The 21,259-nt window shown below is 45.4% G+C and overlaps 1 long non-coding RNA gene across 1 annotated transcript in view; it reads left to right on the top strand.

Moving 5' to 3' along the window:
- The window catches only part of LOC142829091 (uncharacterized), a 35,957-nt gene that overhangs the window by 2,629 nt on the left and 12,069 nt on the right, over window positions 1-21,259 (top strand). Inside the window, exon 2 of the long non-coding RNA XR_012903333.1 lies at window positions 982-1,088. This is a non-coding gene — a long non-coding RNA (uncharacterized LOC142829091). The remainder of the gene's footprint in view (window positions 1-981; window positions 1,089-21,259) is intronic.

The following is a 21,259-nucleotide window of genomic DNA, read 5'->3' as shown; positions in this document are numbered from 1 at the left end:
TAAATGTAGCGTCCCAAATTCCAGCCTGAAGGCCCAAAATTACCCCCAAATCTGTGTGGCTTGTGAGCACTGCACAGCACCTCTGCAAGTCCAGCTAAGTTCTAATGCAAGTGTTTTTATTGGGAATTGTCCTGATGTTTCCAAATGGCATTGAGCAATAATGCCCGAATCTCTCATGACAGTATGTGAGAGGCCATCGTGATGAATTAAGGGAAATGTGAATACTTCAGACAAAATTCAGTGTTCTCTGGTTCAGCTACACTGGGGATTGCTCAATCCAACTTCAGAATTTTTGGTTTGGTTTGGCAGATGAGACTCTGAACTCCAGCCACCCTTGCTTGGGGTGTATTTAGGGGCATTACACAAAGAATAGAAGGTCTCTTACTGAAGAATCTCCAGGGAAAGAAAAGTTGCTTGGGAAGGATTTGGTCTTATGTGAATGTGCTGCCTTGACGTGGTAAGAACTTGGAGAAGACAAAGTCCCTCAAATGTAATCTAAGAGCAGAAATTCTACCATAAAATAGGTTTGTACCAAGGTCAGTTGGTATCATAATTGGGCACACCAGACTGAAGCTACCTTGGAAAGATGAGTCCAGGCTCTGGTCACCTAAAATGAGAAGCCAGCCAAGCCCAAGTCACTTATGAAGGAAAAGGCAAGGAGGAGAACTGGATGGAGTTTGTGAATTTGGGTGAAAGGAGAAAACACAGATGCCAGGGCAAGTGGCCTGAGTGTCTCTGAGGAGGCCCTATATTAGGGAAATTTACCATGTGTGACTCAGAAGACAGCTCCCATTATCAGTAGACAATTGGGAAGCATTTCTATTTAAATTATGTACTGTGCCATTGTTTCTGGATGGAATAACTTGCACTATTGCATAGTGAACAGTGTAGTTAGTTATATGCAGAGAGAGAAATCTACCATATGTGTAAGGACATTGGTATAAAATGTGCCCTTATAATGAGTTCTTTCTTCTCTGCCAGCTAAGAAAATCCTATGCTCTAGGAGACCATTGCTAGGACACAAGCGAGGGGAGGAGGCCAGAATCTTGCCACCTACTCCACATCTGACCATGGAGAATGACTTGCAGGTGAGTGACCGCTATCAAAGGTAATGGCTACTCTGAGGAGCCCATCCGAGGGGCTTGGAAGAGAATGGGGAGGGTGCTGGGTTCATAAAGTCCCACTTTCGGCCTCAGAATTTGAAGTTGACTGTCTCTGAGCTCATGCAACCTGCTGACAAAGCTGGCTGGGCCGTGAGATGAAGAGGAATCAGTAGCAGGAGCAATTCCTTATGTGAGGTCTGGCACTGGGGGGGGGGCAGGATTTTGTTTCTTCCACCCACAGCTGCATTATGTGATTTGTATTTTTTCTACTTTCATGCTTAAGCGTTGAACTAAAAATACAATCAGAACTGGGTACAAAGTGAATTCCTCCAGAATACTGATTTTGGCCAAATTGAATTGAACAAGAATGTTGGGGAAAGGGTTAGTCTCCTCTTGGGCTCACATTGGCTAGAGAAAAAGTGGGCTTGAACTTGGCAAATACCCAGTTCTCGTTGAAGCTCTGAATATTGATTTCTATTTTGACCTCACTGCTGTGGGCAAATTTGTGCCAGGCCAACAAGCAGCTCTCAACTATGATCTACAATCTGCAAGAGTTCAGTAAATGCAAGGCATAGAATGGAGGAATCTGTCTAGCCAAGCATTGTCCACAGCTAGCATGAAATGGAGCAGATTGCAGTGGCTCTCCTCTTCAGCCCATAGAGATTACAGCTCCTGGCGTGCACTACTCCATTTTGTGTATTATCCTCTAAAAATGTAATCTTAGATTTGCTTTGAGGAGAGGGACCTATTCATAACATTTATCTGCAAACACCATGAACACACCTATAGTGCCATAGGAACAGGGTTGTCCTTACCCATACACAGAATATGCAACTGTGTAGGGCACCTGAAAATCTAGGTCACCACTGTGTCTTAATGTCCATACACCCACCTCTTTCTGTCTCTGTTCTGTGGCTCTGTTTCCTCCAGACAGGATCTAGTCTTACTAGAACTATAAAAAAGTTTTTCCTGCGGGACGACAGAGAAACCTCATTACGTCACTCTGTATCCTGCAGCCCCTCCACCCTCAGCCACCCAGCCTCCTCCCTCTCTCCTCCCTGCTTGCTAACCCTATAATGAGGTCAGCAAGCTGTGGCTTGTGAGGCTGGCCAAGGGAGAGAGTTGGGACCAACAAGGGGCCCAGGCTGGCAGAGTGAGGAGAGAGAAAGGGGGGGAGAGGGAGGAAGGGGAAGGAGAAGGGGCCTGGGCTGGTGGACGGGAACAGGGGCCTGTACTGGTGCAGCCGGGGGGAGAATTGGGCTTGCCTCCCACCCGCTACAGGAGAGTTGGCTAGTGCAGCGAGCAGGGGTGCAGCTCCCTAGTTAACTTAAAAGTAAAAAAGCCTGACAGACCTATTAGCAGACATTTAGCCTGTGAAAGAGCCATTCAAGTAGTAACAAAGCCATTTAACAGGCATTTACCAACCCGAGGAATATATGGTCAGTTTCTGAATTTACTGTGTTACTCTACAGGACCGTAGTTTAAAATTCGCTTTAAAATAGTTCATCAGTGTGTTGCTCAAGATTATAAAATCACATCTCTAAAAAATCGTCATGCCCCGGTTGCCCTTGGGCACAGGGGCACTAATTTATTAGTACTATGTGGGGGCCCAATTAATTCTAAGGATGGCCCTGCGTAGGAACAATAAATTATAACATGCTCCTTAACCTATTTTTCCAGATTGGTTAAAATGTTAAACAAAGCCTGTTCTGATCAATTCTTCCAACGTGATACATTGCTTTTACTCATAGCTAGCTAGCTATTTAACTGTTCTGTGAAATAATGTACAACTCGCTTGACAGAGCTAATGTCTGAGGCCATATACTAATAACCCAAATAACCATGACGCTTTATGAAATGTATTAATAAAATGAAGCTGTTATCATGCTTTGGGCTTTGCCAACCTGTATGTTGCCCACGTATGGCACCAGAAACTTCTCAGTGATGGCAGGAATAGAATCAAGATCTTCCAAAAGCAACAGCCTCTATTACCAAAGAAGGATCAGTTGTTAATACTGTAGGATTTATGACACATAGATGAGCCCTTCTGAGCTGATCCACTGGGAGGTGGACTCATGCTAATTAGTTATTTATGATATACTACATCCACTGCAGGCCTTTTCAACCTTTTACTTTCTGCCCCCCTCTTTCAACATGCAATAAAAAACAAATCCATGGCCAGCCTGCACCACAGTTGTTTTTCTGCATAGAAAAGCCAGGGCTGTCTTTAGAGGATAGCAAGCAGGGCAACTGCTCAGGTCTGCACAAAGCTAAATTGCTCAGGCTTTGACTTCAGCCAAAGATGGTGGGGCTCAGTGCCCCACGCCTCAGCCCTGTGCAATTGGGCTTCAGCTTTCTGCCCTGAGCCCCAGTGAGTCAAACACCAGCCCTGCTTAGCAGCCCTCCTGAAAACTGCTTGTGGGTCCCCAGGGGACCCCAGGTCCCCGGTTGAGAACAGCTGATTTTTTCCTTGGTCCATTAATGTTGTGTTCCATGTTGGAGCCAGGGGAAGTCTGTGTGGCCTGCAAACAAATCTTTGTTCTGACAGTGGAGCCAGACCACTTTCTCAGCCTGATGAGCTCCTAATTCTGTCCCAAGCCAACTCCTCTTCCCTCTCCCCCCTCCAATCACCAGTCATTGGGATCAATGAGCCCAATCAAAGGAAGAGGAACGTCTACCTAAGAGGAGCATGTGTAGGGAGAAAGAGGAAGCTCTTTTTGTCTGGTCCATGAAAGCTCATCACCTAATAAACCATCTTGTTAGTCTTTAAAGTGCTACATAGTCCTGTCTTTTGTTTCCTCTTTCCATGGTGATTGTTGTCACTTGCTGCATTAGAAAGGCAGCTCCCAGATGCCTCTGAAATCAGGCAGAGGGAAAAGCAGACAATCCTCTTTTCCACTGAGCATGCTCAAAGAGGTCAGGATCAATCTCCCTTTGAAAAGGATGTGTTAGGGAAGTTCTTTCTCTGGCCTTAGTGTCAGTGCAGGAAACAGTAGAGTGTCTACTGTGCTAAAATTATCTTCTGCTGGGATTCTACTGGTTCACACCCATATCTTGTCAATGAAAGGTGATAATTTGATTCCTTAATTATCTAGCTGGTTAGTTTCTGGTCCCAGCAGCATCTTCTTTCTAATGAAAGGACTGTGACAGATTACTCATCACTGACAGTATGATGCTGGTATTCCCTTTGTTCCACCTTTTAACCTATAAGGGGTTTGACACGGATAAGTTCCTGTTAAATACCTCTTTTGTGTTCATGTCCCAGTGTGTGTAGGCATGTACGCTGGCCTGGTACATGCTTCACACCTTTCTTTTGGTTCCTTGAACTAAATTTAATTAGATACCACCTCTGAGAGTATTACATGCTGTCACTGACAGTCATCACTTGCTGAGGTGGGAGCTGCTGAGCTGATAAGCCAAACTGTTTTCTTTGTGCTGTTCAGTGACTTCCCCTGGAAAGTGAGCCATTGTATTTAAATATGGCAGGAAGTGCTTATGTTCTGTGACCCACTCAATGAACCCAGTCCTTCTGTAGGACACCTCAAAAGAGGATTATGTTTCATAAAAGCCAACTGTTTGTCTGGAGTGACTTGTCCTGTATAAACTTCCATTTGTTGTTTCTTGGTCATAGTTCTGTGGCCCTTTGGATACACAGTTTTTTATTTTTTAATTGAATTTAATATGGAGTAAGTGTGGGACAAACTACAAGTTGAGCATGATGATAGTTTTAGGATATTATGCAACATTAATTACCAAAGGGATAAGCTGAGTTGCAGACCCAGACAAATGCACTCTCCAAGGAACCCAGAGAGCCCCAGAAAATAGAAGAGGCAGAAATGGAAGATGGACAACTCAAGAACATCTTTTGGGGAAATAGGAGAGCAGGCTTCCCAGTGAATGCCATCAGCTCTGTGCAGCTGGATGCAGAATTGTTCTTTGAATTTCTCTCTCTTCCAGTTTCTCAGAAACCATTGTCTAGTGCCAGGCCTAGTGGGAAGTGCAACCACTCAATATAGCAAGTGCATCCCCAAACAAGTGAAAACTGGACCCAGAATCTGTCTTCTCTTATTTGTGGCTCATCTGCAACTTATCCTTAGGAATGAAAAACAGGACTATGTAGCACTTTAAAGACTAACAAGATGGTTTATTAGGTGATGAGCTTTCCTAATAAACCATCTTGTTAGTCTTTAAAGTGCTACATAGTCCTGTTTTTTGTTTTAGCTACACCAGACTAACATGGCTACATTTCTATCACTATCCTTAGGAATATGTAACTTAATTTAAATAACTTGGGAAGCAGCAGATTACCAGTTATTGCAGTCCAAAAGGCAGATGTCCTGCATTTCTTGGGACTAAGGCAGTAAGGGACAGAGGCAGTAAGGTTGCAGAAGTTTCCGAACAATCCAGTAAGTGAAGCTATTTTTAGACTATTGTGTCAAAAAGCCCTGAAGTAAAAGTTGCATCATCTGATTCTCTAAGCTTAACAAAAGATTCAGATGGAAATCACCAATTAACTCTGCAAAACATATCCCCAGTATGGCCCTGTGACTAAATTCATCAGTGGATTTACACAAGGGAAGTCCAATGAATTGAGCTCATGCTCTGTAGATAGATGAGCAAAGAATATTCTGTTCCCTCCATCCCAGAAGACAAAGGAATGTATTCACTCCCCCTGGTGTTTGGTGGGGCGATCATAAGACGACCTGGCATTCACCCACAGGGTGTTTATCTTTGGGAACCCGTCTCTACTAGAACCACAGCGAGGTCAAGGCACTCTGTAACAGCTGTGTTCCAGGCATTGTTCCATTTTGTAATTTGCCAACATGCATGCCACGTAAAGGGAAATTCCAAGGCTTAAGCAAGTTCCAGTTGACATCACATCTCTGCAGCTAAACGGACCCCTTCTTTACCTATGGCCTATGAAAAGCTGTCATCGCTAGGTCTGCCCCCCGACGTAGCTAAAACACTAAGAACCTGGTTCTGATTTCACTCTCACCATTTAAACTTCACTGACATCAGTGGAAACAATGAGGAGTCCTGTGGCACGGTTAGAGGCAGCTGTTCCTGACTGAGATGAGAATTTGTCCCTAACTGAAGAGGAGCTGCATACAGTGAGCATAGGCTTCTTCTCTGCTCTGACTAGGCTGGGTACTGCTGTCTGCATGCCCCATCCTGGTACTGACTGTTAGAGAGAGGCAGGTGTTATGATATCAGTGTCCTCAAGGTACTGTCACACTAGAATATACATAGCCCAGGGATATGCATTCAGCCAGGAGGGTATTGTCTGCTACACTCTGGTCTGCTACACTCTGGTCCTAATTACTGACTGGGTATGTGTACGTAACAGCTTGTTTTTAATTAGGTAAACAAGTATTTCCCTGGTCTTGGAACTTGAAGCCAAATAGTGATTAAAAATCACTGTGTGTTTCCTGTCCTTTCTGGCACTCCTGGGAGTGAGTGTTCCTTCTCCAACGATGAAGCCAGCTACTTAGGAAGGGCTGTGACCAAAGCCTCGGACAGACTAGTAGATTCTGCAGAGGAAGTCAGACCTATGGGGAATTGCATATTTCCTTAAATGTGCTTGAAACACCTGGTTGCAAATTATTGCATGAACAAAAGCCACTATCACCCCCTGCATGGGGTGACAGTGGGCAAAGGGGGTGCAACACCTCAGAGACAAGAGAATTAGAAAGTGTTCCTCCCCATCTCCTGTTCTGATTTGTTGAGTTACTGAGGAGGATTCAGCTGGCTGAAGTCTCATCTCCAAACTCATGGCCTGTATCACTTTGTTAATTTATTCAGCAGGGCTTGTTCCTTTGTCAGATCTTATGCATTTCACTAGATCAGAGTCTGAGCTGTCAGCAGAGAGGCTGACATGCATATTCAGAACCTCCTTTAACACCATTGCAAGAAATTGCAGTGGCACTTAGCAGCAACTGCCTGAAATTTTGAGCAGATATTGATATGTACCTCAATCCATTGCTTGTCACACAGGTATCAAAAGCCCTTTCAAAATTCTTGACTCCCACTCCACTAATCAGAAGGGTTGATTACTTACATGTCCCTTCACGGATATAAAAAAAGTCAGTCCTCCTGCCCCTTGAGAGAGGGAGACTGTTGTTTACGTATATTTCATTTAGCACTTTTCTGTGCTCCAGCTTCCTTCTCCATAACAGCATCCTCCACCAGGCCTGCAGGGCATTTCATATCAGTACAATGGAACTTGGAGAAGCATGCCAGATGCCTTGCATATTATCAGGCAAGTCTGATAGACTCCAAGAATTTTTCTCTCTATATGTTTATTGTCTGGAATTTGTCCAGGTTCTTGCTCACTAGGGCCTGCTCTGAGCTACCTTGCCGTGACCCAGAGTCAAGTGCTGAGTCCCAGAGTGGAGGAGGCTCCAGAGCATACTTGTTTTTTTTTTCCTCTTTCAACAGTGGGCATATCCCAAAGACTCGTGTGCTGGGCAGAATACACTGAAATTACTTCATCTTAACTGCAGACTCATATGCCCATGAGGCAGTCGTGTCCATCCTATAAACACATATCAGGGATTGGGGCTGAATTATCTTCATTATTTAATGAATACCTTATTGGCTTTTGCTAGTGACAGTTTGACAGTGACTGGAGAGCAGGCATCCTTACATGTGAGAGAACTGTGTTTTGACAGAGTCTCTCTGCTGTAGCTCCGTTGCCGTTACCAATGGCAGCAGGGCTTGCTGAGCCTCTGGGGGGTGACTGTTGGTACAGTGCATATTTATGTCTCTAGGGTGATCTGGGCCTAACTAATGAGAACTCAGTTTATCCAAGTAGCATATGGGATTCAGATTTTATTCTGACAGATGGCGCTTCACATAGATGGGGGACTTCACAATGTGAATGATGCATGCTGGAGTCAGAACCAAGTTACAGATGATATATGTGTGTGTGTGTGTGTGGGGGGGGGGGGGATAGGGAGTTGGTCACAGGGTGCAGAAAGCCTAGATTATGCCTAGCAAATGAGGATGCAATAGTAACTCAGGGCAGAGCTGTGAAATCAGCTGATCCAGAAACAGGCCTGAGAGCAAGCTTGGTAGAAGGCTGTTCTCTGAACCCAGGACTGTGCATCTGCCTATGCAACCCCAGCCTGCATCATATTTGTGTGTTATTCTCTGGTGGTTTTGCCTGTGACGGAGAGAAAATTTACCCAGAAGAAGGGCATCAAAGTGTTTTCCAGAGTGGGCTGCTTTGCATTTACCATGGACGGTAGATTTATGTGATGGCTCTACACTGATATCCTGAACCCTGAGACCTGCCTCTTTGAAAGTCTCTCTCTAGGCGGCAAAGATGCAAAACTGACCTTTGGGTCAGGTATCTGCTTAGAGGCAAATGCCTCTGAAGCACTCCAAGCTGACAAAGTTTTGGACTTCTTGGAACCTTATTTGGAGGCCTCCATACTTGAGATTCTCTGCTATCTCCAATAGGGATGTAAAATCCCATTTAAATGGTTAACTAGTTGTTTAACCTGTCAACCAATTAAAGGGGAGGGCAGATGTGTGTGGGGGTCGCTCCACAACTTCCCACCGATTGCTGGGCTGAAGCAGCACCTCTCCCAACCACAGATAGGGGCTGCACTGGCCTGGTTGTAGCAGCCCCTGCCTGTGGGACACCCAGGCCTGATGCAGACAGAGACTGCTCTAGCTGGGACGCTGGAGTAGCACCTGCCTGTGGTAGGCTAGGATGCTCTGCAGGCAGGAGCTGCTCCAGCCTGGCGAGAGCAGGCCCTGACCGTGGCAGGCAGGGGCCGCTCCTGCTCCCAGTGGTTAACCAGTTAAACATTCACATCCCTAATCTCTAGAGTTGCGGTAATGTCTCTAGGGCAGAAGGATGTTCCTGTGCAGCCTCATCTGAATATAGGAAATTCTAGTCCAGCAAAATCTACAAAACCATGTAAAGTTATCTCCACGTAGCAAGAGAGGGTGTTGAAACAAATAACTTAGGCTGGGTTTACAGAGTTTTTGTGCAAAACCAGCCATTTTCCTGCAAAAATGCGCAGAGCGTCCACACCTCAAGCGTGTTTTTGTGCAAGTAAAATGAAAGAACAGAGGGGTTTTTCCAGTGTAGGGATTGCTCCTTCTACGAGGAATAACTCCTTTTTGTGTGAGAGCTCTTGTGCAAAAAAGTGTGTGTTGACAGGGAACAGGTTTTTTTGTGCAAAAAGAGGCAATTGAAAAAAAACACAGGTGCCCTGGTGGCCATTCTGTAAATAGCAATCAGAGTTTCCTTTTGAGAGAGTGTCCATGAAGTCTGGATGCTCTCTTGCGCAAAAGCGCATCACTTTTTCAATGTTCTTTTGAGGTGTGTATGCGCTCTTGTGCAAGAAGTTTTTGCGGAAGATCTCTTCTGCAAAAAGCTTCTTGTGCAAGAAACCTGCAGTATAGACATAGCCTCAGGCACTGATTCATCACCACATTTATACACTAGGTATTTTGTTGACTCAGGGCCTTAAAGGGGAAGCTCAATAAGGAGGAATCAGCATTGTTGAAGTACTGAGGCTTTACAGCAGCACCTTCTCACACTCTTGTTAAGTGTCTTGTAGAAAATGAAGAGAGGGGAGGGCCAGTTAGATCCCTGTGGGACTCCACAAGTGAAGGCTTTTGGGGAAGAGGAGTAGCTGCTCATGCGTACTCTTGTTGGAGAGGAATAGTTAAAACCACTGTGGTGCTGCACTGCTGCAGGTCAGCAATGCCTCATGTTCAGCCATGTGAAAAAAGTTGCAGAGAGGTTGGGTAGTTCAAGGTTACCAAGATATGACCTTTAAACACTGTGGTGAGGCCATAATTTACTAGCACCAGGAGGGCTGTTTGTATGCCATATCCAAAGCAAAAGCTTGACTGAAAAGGATTCCACATGTCTGCAGATGTTCCATATTTCTGGAGTTTGGTTATCACTGCTTTCTCAGGTTTTCCCTCCTTCACCCCAAAGAATGGGGTAATTGAAGATTCAGTGGTAGCTGGAGAAGTTCATTGCATCCTGTTGGCTTCTCTAGGATTGAGCTGATTGCTATTTTCTTTTCTCTGCTGTCTCCAGTAGGGATGGCACGTTGCTAAACAGGCATTAATTTCTGCTGGCAGTGGGCACAGTTGTTCTTAGATGGCCTCCACTAGCCAGGAGAGACATGGATTTGTTTTGTAGGAAAGGGGCAGGCTTTTCTCTTTCATGTGTGATGGGGCTAAACTCCACAGGGTGGTTGTTGCCATTCACGCCGGTTAAATGTATTTTTGCCACAGTGAGTTCATTTCCTATTTGGTCAATATTTCCTTCATGCTTCACTGTGGCCAATGCCTGTGTCTGATGTTTAGGTAAAGCAATCTGGTTTGACCATCTGGCTCATGACGTGGAATATCTCTGCTGGCTGCCTCTTTTCTGCTGTGATGGAGAAGAAGGGCTTTCTGAGCTTCTTTTGTTGCAGTGGTGAAGTTCTGTAAAATTCTGTGTGTGTTGGTGAGTGGATTCATAATGGGTTTGTGTCACTATTGAGATAAACGTTTCATCTGCCATAGCTGGTCTGAGAACTGCAAAGATCTTCATGACAAGATGGTGGTGGTGGCTATCAGATGGATGTGCTGTTCTGTTAGCTTTCAGCATATTGCCTGTTTAGCTGGATAACTGGCTTTTAATGGGATGTTATGCTTATAAGAAGTACATGGGATCTTTTTCAGGGGAAAAGACAATACTCTGTTTGTTAAGAATACATTATGAAAAGCAGCATATGCATTTACACGCACATGCATGTATCCCACACAGGTCCTGCAGATGATTTATAGTTACCAGTCTATCGTGGCTCAAGTCAATCTTAGTGGCCAAATTAGACAGATCATGAATGAGGAGTCGGGGTTTATTGATCACGATTCGAGGCTCCTCTGAGGCTTGGCTTGCAGGACCAAACCCAGAGTCTCATGGCAAGAACACTCCATCTTATACTTGGGAGATCCCATTTGAGTCTATGGGTTTTACATTGTCATGCTGCAATCCTTTATTTGTTAATCTTGGGGGTTTCCCACATTTATCTTTCTATGTTTATGGAAAGGCTTCATTATTTCTTGTTGTGGCCTCATCTTTGGGAGTGTCTGCCTGCCTCCAGGACTGATCTGTTCTGCTAATTCAGTCAGCCTCAGGCACAATGGATGTTCTCTGATTATCTCCAAGTCTCTCAGGTCTTCTTTCCTGAAACCCTGTCATCATGTCTTTTTGACCATTTGGACATATCTGATAGTTTTCACACACATCCTCCACTCACACCAAGCAATTCACAGAGAGTTTCCTGTTAACTTCTGTGTGAAATGCATTGTTTATTAGAAGAAACTATTAGTTTGCAATACAGAGAAGAGACACAACTTAGTTTCTAATGCTAACAAAAGGCCAGACCTTAAAGTAAACATTATCTAATCATGAGAGGCACAGTGAACCAGCTGTGTACTCCTTTTTTTCCTGGGATGCATGGAAGACTGTGATCTTTTCCTGGATGTGCAGAATGTTTGACCCCAATTTCAATTCCTAGTCTAATGATCAGTTCCAAGTATCTGGCCATATATGAGGACTCAGATTTACTATGGTCGATGGAGGACTTCAGTTGCTAGGAATGTGTTTTGGGTATTGGTTGTCATTAAGAACAGTGTAATTGGGGAATTCCAATAGTAGATCCATCAGTTGTTCTTGAAAGTTTGCTGGGTCTTCAGGTGACCACCTGTAGGAGTGCATCTTCTAGTCTTTCCCCCTGAGACTGCCTGGGATTCTGAGGATTTGGGGTGAGGGGCATCTTCTGCACATTGCTCAGAGGGCTACTTCTTCATTTCCCTTAGTCTTATTTTGCTTGCTCAGGGATCCCCCCTGGCTTGTGTTGTGCTGAGCAACCTCTAACCTTGCGTTTATCAACAGAAATTTGAGGCAGGCCTGGTTTTTCAGATGTGGATGTTGAAAAAGGTACGGGCATTATGGGCCAATTTCTAGGACTTTTCTTATGGACTGGCATTCTTGGATGATGTCTCCCATTAATGTTTGGGACTGGGAAGAATAGGAAATATCAGAGTCCCTTGAAGGGGCTCTGGCCCCAATCTCCAGACTTTGAGCATTTGACCAGAGAGCTGCATAATGGCGCTTGAAAGTGTAAATCTGGTGGAATAGCATTTTGCCTCAATGGATTAAGAACAGGTTAGATAAACATCTGTCAGGGATGCTTTACTAACACTTGGTCCTGCTGCTGGGCAGGTGGATGGGCTAGATGAACTCTCGAGCCGTTTCAGCTCTACATTTCAGTGATTCTGTGATTGGTGTTTGTGGGACTGGCAGCTGTGTGTGCGCATTTGTCAGACGCAATGTGGCCAGATGCCTTACATATCCTTTCTGTTGTGTTTTTTGGCTGGCAAGTCACTTCCTGCTTTGCACTTTGAACTAATTTCCTCCTATAGTGGCTGTGGATAATTAGGGTAATTTTTAATCATAAGAACATAACATAAGAACGGCCATACTGGGTCAAACCAAAGATCCATCTAGCCCAGTAGCCTGTCTGCCTCCAGTGGCCAGCACCAGGTGCCCCAGAGAGGGTGGACTGAAGACAATGATCAAGCGATTTGTCTCCTGCCATCCTTCTCCAGCCTCTGACAAACATAGGCCAGGGACACCATGTCTATCCCCTGGCTAAGAGCCTTTTATGGATCTAACCTCCATGAAATTATCTAGCTTCTCTTTAAACTCTGTTATAGTCCTAGCCTCCTCTGGCAAGGAGTTCCACAGGTTGACTACATGCTGTGTGAAGAACTTTCTTTTATTAGTTTTAAACCTACTACGCATTAATTTCATTTGGTGTCCTCTAGTTCTTCTATTATGGGAACTAATAAATAACTTTTCTTTATCCGCCCTCTCCACACCACTCATGATTTTATAGATTTCTATCATATCCCCCCTCAGTCTCCTCTTTTCTAAACTGAAAAGTCCCAGTCGCTTTAACCTCTCTTCATATGGGACCCGTTCCAAACCCCGAATCATTTTAGTTGCCCTTTTCTGAACCCTTTCCAAGGCCAAAATATCTTTTTTGAGGTGAGGAGACCACATCTGTACACAGTATTCAAGATGTGGCCATACCATAGTTTTATACAGGGGCAGTAAGATATTCTATGTCTTATTTTCTATCCATTTCTTAATAATTCCTGGCATCCCATTTGCCTTTTTGACCGCCGCTGTACACTGTGTGGAATTTTTCAGAGAGCTATCCATGATAACTCCAAGATCTCTTTCCTGATTTGTTGTAGCCAAATTAGCCCCCATCATACTGTACGTATAGTTGGGGTTATTTTTCCCCGATGTGCATTACTTTACACTTATCCACATTAAATTTCATTTGCCATTTTATTGCCCAATCACTTGTTTGGTGAGATCTTTTTGGAGTCCCGCACAGTCTGCTTCTGTCTAGACTATTCTAAACAGTTTGGTATCATCCGCAAACTCTACTCCCTCACTGCTTACCCTTTTCTGCAGATCATTTATGAATAAGTTGAAAATGATTGGTCCCAGGACCTTGGGGGACACCACTAGTTACCCCTCTCCATTCTGAAAATTTACCATTTATTCCTACCCTTTCTTTCCTGTCTTTTAACCAGTTCTCAATCCAAGAAAGGACCTTCCCTCTTATCCCATGGCCATGTAATTTACACAAGAGCCTTTGGTGAGGGACCTTGTCAAAGGCTTTCTGAAAATCTTAAGTATATTATATCTACTGGATCCCCCTTGTCCGCATGTTTGTTAATCCCTTCAAAGAACTCTAATAGATTAGTAAGACATGATTTCCCTTTAAAGAAACCATGCTGACTTTTGTCCAACAAATTATGTTCTTCTACATGCCTTACGATTTTATTCTTTACTATTGTTTCGACTAATTTGCCCGGTACTGAAGTTAGACTTACCGGTCTGTAATTGCCAGATTGCCTCTAGAGCCCTTTTTAAATATTGGTGTCATGTTGGCTACCTTCCAGTCATTAGGTACGGAAGCCGATTTAAAGGATAGGCTAAAAACTACAGATAATAGTTCAGCAATTTCCCATTTGAGTTCTCTTAGAACCCTTGGATGAATGCCATCCGGTCCTGGAGATTTGTTACCATTACGTTTTTCTATTTGTTCCACAACCTCCTCTAATGACACTTCAATCCAGGACAGTTCCTCAGATTCAACACCCACAAAGGATGGTGCAGATTTGGGAATCTGCCTAACGTCCTCAGCCGTGAAGACTGAAGGACAGAAATCATTTAGTTTATCCCCAATGGCTTTATCATCCTTGATTGCTCCTTTTATATCTCGATAGTTTAGGGGACCCTCAGGTTTTTTAGCAGGCTTCCTGCTTCTAATGTATTTAAAAAACATTTTGTTATTTCTTTTTGAGTTTTTGGCTAGCTGTTCCTCAAAATCTTTTTTTGCTTTTCTTATTAGATTTTTACACTTGATTTGACAGTGTTTATGTTCCTTTCTATTTATCTCACTAGGATTGGACTTCCACTTCTTAAAAGATGCCTTTTTGTCCCTCACTGCTTCTTTTACATGGTGGTTAAGCCACGGTGACTCTTTTTTAGGTCTCTTGCTATGTTTTTTAATTTGGGATATACATTTAAGTTGGGCCTCTATTATGGTGTCTTTAAAAAGTTTCCATACAGCTTGCTGGGATTTGGCTGTAGTCATTGACCACTGCCCTACGGTGACCTCTATGAAGCCTGCCTAAAATGCCTCAGAGAAGCCCAGCTTACGTATAACTAACTGCAAGATCTGTCATGGTTTAAAGCCCCGTACCAAGCGGGAGAGGAACTCTCGGCTGAAGATCATGCTGATGGAGGTGGCTCTTTGTCCGGCACCAGGCGCTGAAGCAGCACCAGCCACCCAGTGACCTCAGTGCAGAAGGCCCCGGGACATTCCTGCTCATCTCCAGCATTGCAGCGCACTGTGACCGAGCACCGCTCCCAGTCCCCTATGACTCAGAAGAAGCATAGCAAGGGCAGTTCTCCATCAAGGCTTGCGCCAAAAATGCGTCCCTAGGCATGGCACTTGGCTTCTTTGGCCATGGCATCCAGGGCACTGGCTCTTGGTCAGCACCTGTTGAGCCCACATCGCCCCAAGTCTAGATGATGACTTGGCCAAGGTGGACTGGCCCTCCACGCCAGACACATTTGAGGCTGCAAGGGAACTCATTGAGCTAACTTCTTCCCCAGCCTCCCCCTCCAGAACGGTGTGAAGGCAAGACAGTGAACCCTCTTGCATTGACCTATCGGCTCCAGTAGCCTCAGCAACACTACCCAGGCCCTTACCCAAGAGGACCACCGTCACTGTTAACTTTGGTTCCCAAAAGTCTTAGGAGACATTTGCCTCATTTTGTACCTGAGGAATCTCAATGTTTTCATCGCCAAAATGAGGTTCAAAATAGTGAAGTTGGCATCAATCATTCCTTCCCTCAATTTTGGAGACTGGTACGCTGCTCTTGATCTAAAAGACACTTATTTCCATATATACATCACCCCCGGCTCCCAGATGCTTCCTCTGCTTCACAATGAGCCAGGACCACTACCAATTTACTGTGCTCCCTTTTGGCCTTTCTGTGGTCCCCAGAGTTTTTACCAAATGCATGGCATGGGAGCTGCTTTCCTCTGGAAGCGCAGAATTCAGCTCTACTCCTACCTGGATGATTGGTTGGTCCTATCCTGCTTAGGTGCTGGAATATGCATCCCTGGTTCAGGATCTTGGTCTCCTCCTTAACAGGAATGTTGTGAGCAAGACATGAGAAGTCATTCTTCCATTCTACTCTGCTCTGATTAGGCCTCAGTTGGAGTATTGTGTCCAGCTCTGGGCACCACATTTCAAGAAAGATGTGGAGAAATTGGAGAAGGTCATGAGAAGAGCAACAAGAATGATTAAAGAGCTAAAGAACATGACCTATGAAGGAAGACTGAAAGAATTGGGCTTGGTTAGTTTGGAAAGGAGAAGACTGAGAGGGAACATGATAGCAGTTTTCAGGTATCTAAAAGGGTGTCACAAGGACAAGGGAGAAAAATTGTTCTCCTTAGCCTCCGAGGATAGGACAAGAAGCAATGGGCTTAAATTTTTCCGCAAAAACTTGCAGAGCAGGGCATTCACCCAGTGGCCTCTTACCTCCTGGGGGCCCACAACACCCTGGTGGACCAGTTCAGCTGGTCCTTTTTGGGTCATGAATGGTCCCTCAGCTTGGATGTCACCCTTCACATCTTCCAGAAGTGAGGGTTTCCCCACTTCAACCTGTTTGCAAACTGCAGGAACAGGAAGTGCCCCTGTTTCTGCTCCTTCATGAACCTCAGCCCGGGGTCCCTGGCGGATGCTGTCCTTATCCTGTGGCCTCCCAGCCTGCTGTATGCATTTCCTTCCTTACTCCTGGTCTACAAGGTGATCCTAAGGGTCAGATAGTTCAGGTATTGTCTGGTCCTGGTATCACTGGTGTGGCTACAGCAGCACTGGTTCATATCCCTCCTAAGCCTCTCCATACAGTGGCTAATGGCTCTCCTGATATACCCAGACCCGGTAATGCAGAACCATGGCAGGTTGTGCCACCCAAACCTGCAGTGCTACCACCTCATAGCCTGGAAGCTCCATGGCTGACAGCACTGGAACAGCGGTGCTCGGAGCGGGTCCAAAGGGTCCTGTTGGGGAGCAGGAAATGTACTAGAGCCAGGTATTTGGCAAAGTGGAAGCGGTTTTCTATCTGGGCTGCCCAAAGGGGAGTCTCCCCAATGGACACCCTGATCCCCTCTGTCTTTGACTACTTTCTGGACCTAAGGGTTCAGGGCCTGTCTTCATCCTTGGTTAGGGTTCACTGGCATCTATTTCCTCTTTTCACTCGGATTCTAAAGGTAAATCACTTTTTGCAAACCCTATGGCTCATCGCTTTCTCAAGGGCCTGGGCAGATTATAGTTGCAAGTTCGCCAACCTGTTCCCCCATGGGATCTCAACTTGGTCCTCACTAAATTAATTGGTTGCCCCTTTGAGCCCCTAGCAGCCTGTTTGCTATTGCACCTCTTGTGGAAGGTGTCCTTTTTGGTGGCCATTATTTTGGCTGGATGGGTGTCTGAACTTAGGGCTGTCACTTCAAACCTCCACTTCCCCCATGCTGTTTTCTTCAAGGATAAAGTCAGGCTCCGTCCTCACCCTACCTTCCTGCCCAAGGCATTGTCCAAGTTCCGTGTTTCTCGGGATATTTTTGTACTCATGTTTTACCCCAAACCGCATGCTCTGTTAAGGAACAAGTCTTACAAGCACTAGATGTTAGGAGAGTTGTAGTTTTTTATTTAGATAGAATAAAACCCTTCCGCAGATCCCTCCGCTCTTCATTGCAATAGCTGAGAGAATGAAGGGCCTCCCTGTTTTGGCCCAGAATATCTCATCATGGATCACCTCCTGAATTAAGGTTTGCTATGATCTGGCTGGGCTATTGGCCTTACCTCTGATGCCTCACTCCACTAGGGCCCAGGCCTCCTCTGCCACTTTCGTTGTCCAGATGCCTGTCTTGGACATCTGTAGGGCAGCCACCTGGTCCTCGGTGCACACCTTCATTAATCGTTATGCCTTAGCGCACCAGGCTAGGGATGATGTGGCCCTTGGTCGGGCAGTGCTCCATTCCATTGAACATTAAAGCCCTGACCCTGCCTCCAAGGGCTCTGCTTGGGAGTCACCTACAATGGAGTGGACATGACCAGTCACTCCAAGAAGAAAAAATGGTTACTTACCTTCATAACTGTTGTTCTTTGAAATGTGTTGCTCATGTCCATTCCAAATCTGCCGCCCGCCTCCCCTTCATCGGAGAACTCCAGCAAGAAGGAACTAGGGATGTTAAATTTAGACTAACTGGTTAATCGAATAGTCAATGCAATTTGCATCTACGATTCGATTAGTTGATAATCACACATCTGCATTTGAAGTGTAGCAGCAGCCACAGGACTGTTGCTACACTTCGAAGGCCAAAGCACTGTGGGGAGCATGGAGCCAGCAGGGGACTCAAGCAGTCCCCCACTGGCCCTGTGCTCCCCACAGCATTTCAAAGCGGCAGTGCCACATGGAGTCCGAGGTCAGTGCTGCTGCTTTGAAACACCACATGCAGCCTGGGGCCAGCTGGGAGTCCAGTCCCCAGTTGGCCCCCTGGGCTGCACATGGCATTTCAAAGCAGCAGACCCCGGGCTCCACCCGGCGCTGCTGCTTTGAAATACAACGTACAGCCTGGGCCAGACACCCAGTGTTTCAAAACAGCAGCGCCGCATGGAGTCCAGGGTCTGTCCAAGGACTGCATGTGGTGCTGCTGCTTTGAAGCACCCTCTCCTCAGCCCTCCCTTGCTGCCTCTTTCTGATAGAGGCAGCAAGGGTGGGAGGTGATTAGAGGACTAGTGTGTTGACTATCTGATAAGCTGTTGCTTACTGGATAGCTGACTAATCAACTGGTCATTCACATTCCTGAAAGGAACTGAGAGGGTGGAGGGAAATCAGAGGTATATATACTCTGATATACAGGCGCCGCTCCAGGAGGCTCCCGTGCTGGCCTGATAGGTACCGCTGAAGGAAAAATCTTCCAATAATCCATGCACATGGCACATACACATCTACATGGAATGGACGCGAGCAACACATCTTGATGAACAACAGTTACGAGAGGCAAGTAACCGGTTTTTTTTCCTGGCTCTACTCTAGCAAGTTATTTATGCCATCCCATGCAGACTGCTGCTGCTCTGCCTGAAGACTCAGTCTGAGTGAATGGCTCTCCAGAGGATTTCTTCTAGGAACTGGGACGCAAGAGCTGTCAGAGCATATTGTTTAGCTCTGCCAGTGAATTATAAAATCAGGGCCATATACAAGCCCTGAGGCAGTTTGTGGCATTGTTCCAAGTTGCCCTTTATCCAGAAATGTCTCTGAAGTGTCAGAAAATGAAAGGAGCATCTATAAATGTACAGCAGGTTGAGAAGTGAGATGGAACCTACAGCCTCTTTCCACAGGCTGAAGATGCACAGATAAACCTCTCTGGTGTGGTGGAAATTGTAGCTTCTGAATGGGATATGACAGCTATTTTCACTAAGCCTGTGTCTTAAAATCTGTGCACATCAAAATCATCCTTATTTGAGGCTACAGCAGCAGTGCAGATAAAGCCTTAGGAGAGGAATAGCGCTGCTTGTGCTGCTGCAGTAACTGTGCAGAGAGCAGATTGGAGCTAGGGGCATAGAGAATGAAATAGTGAGAGATAACAGGGACACACATCCCTGCAAGAGCTTTAACTTCATGGCATGGTTGGCACAAAATTCTCCTCTCAGTGACCCTGGGGGGGGGGGGGGGGGAGGTATAGGGGAGAGGGGCGGTGTGTGTGTGCGCACTTGAGAGCAGCATCTGCTTTAACTTGGAAAAGACTAAACCAGTAAACAGCTCTTTTTTTTTTTTTTTACAGGAAAGCTCATGTAGCTCTCAGGGTGGGTGCTGAACACTAAATAACCTGGGTAAGGATGAGCCACCAGGATACGTCCCCCAGAGAGCATGTGGTAGCGTGAGGAAAGCAGGAGGAAGAGGCTTTCAGAATATCAGTGATATAGAAATAGGGATTTTAAAGTGACATTTGGAATTTTAATACTTTGAAATGCCCCCCCCCCCCAACTTTGGAGCAGAGTGCGAAGGATGAAAAGAGAATCTACATGGTGCTCCACTGGCCATTCCAAAGCGCTTTGCTAACTACAAGTCATGAGCCAAATGGCCATTTTGTGTACCGGGCACAAGCAACATGTGACTGAGCTTTAATCAGATCACAGTCCCTGGTTCTGTTAGCAGTGGGCCAGTGCTATGCAGGTGATGGTTGTTACCCTTCTGCAGCTCCAGGGCTTGTGGAGGGAGTCGGGGGGGCAGCATAAAGGTTTTATGGACACAAACTTGGGATGGGTGCATGACTGCCAAATAGAAAAGCCACTGGTCAGTGATGCGGGTCTCTGCAAACAAATGTCAATCAAACCTTTGAATCACATCATGATGTATCCTGTGTATGTCACAGCTCAGCTATGGCCTCTCTGTGTGACCAGGGCCAGGTCACTCATGGTAATGTTTTCAAAAGCATTCAGTACCAGCATTTACTTTGCTTCCATTTTGTCTGTAGGAGCAGAGTGAGGTAAATGCTGAATGCTTTAGTTCTTGTTATGCCTCAGTTCCCATCTGTGAAAGGGAGATAGTGATCCTTCCTTTCCTTTGCCATTTTACTGACTTGTTTATTTTAGTGTGGGTGCTCTTTGGGGCACAGAGGATCTTGCATAATGCTCTAAGATCCAGCTGAGGTACCTTAGGAAGGTACGGTTACACAGGCTTTTTGTGCACTGGGATCTTTTTTAACCAGTGATACGAAGCTGTGGCATAGTCATGATTTATATTGGTGCAGTGAAAGCCCATTTCAGAGCAGGGCAAGCTGTACCTGTGCAAAATGTGTCTGCTAGAGAGTTGCAACTAGTGCTTTTAAGAAGGAGCAATCAGTTTCACACATACAGAATGGGAAGCGACTGTCCAGGAAGGAGTACGGCAGAAAGGAATCTAGGGGTCATAGTGGACCACAACTAAATATGAATCAGCAGTGTGATGCTGTTGCAGAAAAAGCAAACATGATTCTGGGATGTATTAACAGGAATGTTGTAAGCGAGACACAAGAAGCCATGCTTCTGCTCTACTCTGTGCTGACTAGGCCTCGGCTGGACTACTGTGTCACATTTCAGGAAAGAGATGGACAAATTAAAGAAGGGTCAGAGAAGAGCACCCAAAATTATTAAAGTTCTAGAAAACATGACCGATGAGGGAAAGTTGAAAGAATGGGGTTTGCTTAGTCTGAGAAACAAAAGACTGAGAGGGGACATAACTTTCAAGTACCTAAAAGGTTTTTACAAGAATGAGAAGAAAAATTGTTCTCCTTAACCCCTGATGATAGGACAAGAGGCAATGGTCTTAAATTGCAGCAAGTGAGGCTTAGGTTGGACATTAGAAAAAACTTCCTGTCAGGGTAGTTAAGCACTGAAATAAATTGTCTAGAGAGGTTGTGGAATCTCCATCAGTGGAGGTTTTTAGAGCAGGTTAGACAAACACTTGCCAAGGATAAGAACCTCAACCCCATG

The sequence above is a fragment of the Pelodiscus sinensis genome, chromosome 4 (assembly GCF_049634645.1).
Source record: "Pelodiscus sinensis isolate JC-2024 chromosome 4, ASM4963464v1, whole genome shotgun sequence".
Lineage (NCBI taxonomy): Eukaryota > Metazoa > Chordata > Testudines > Trionychidae > Pelodiscus > Pelodiscus sinensis.
Note: the sequence above shows the minus strand (reverse complement) of the source record. Positions and strands in the feature narration are given on the sequence as shown.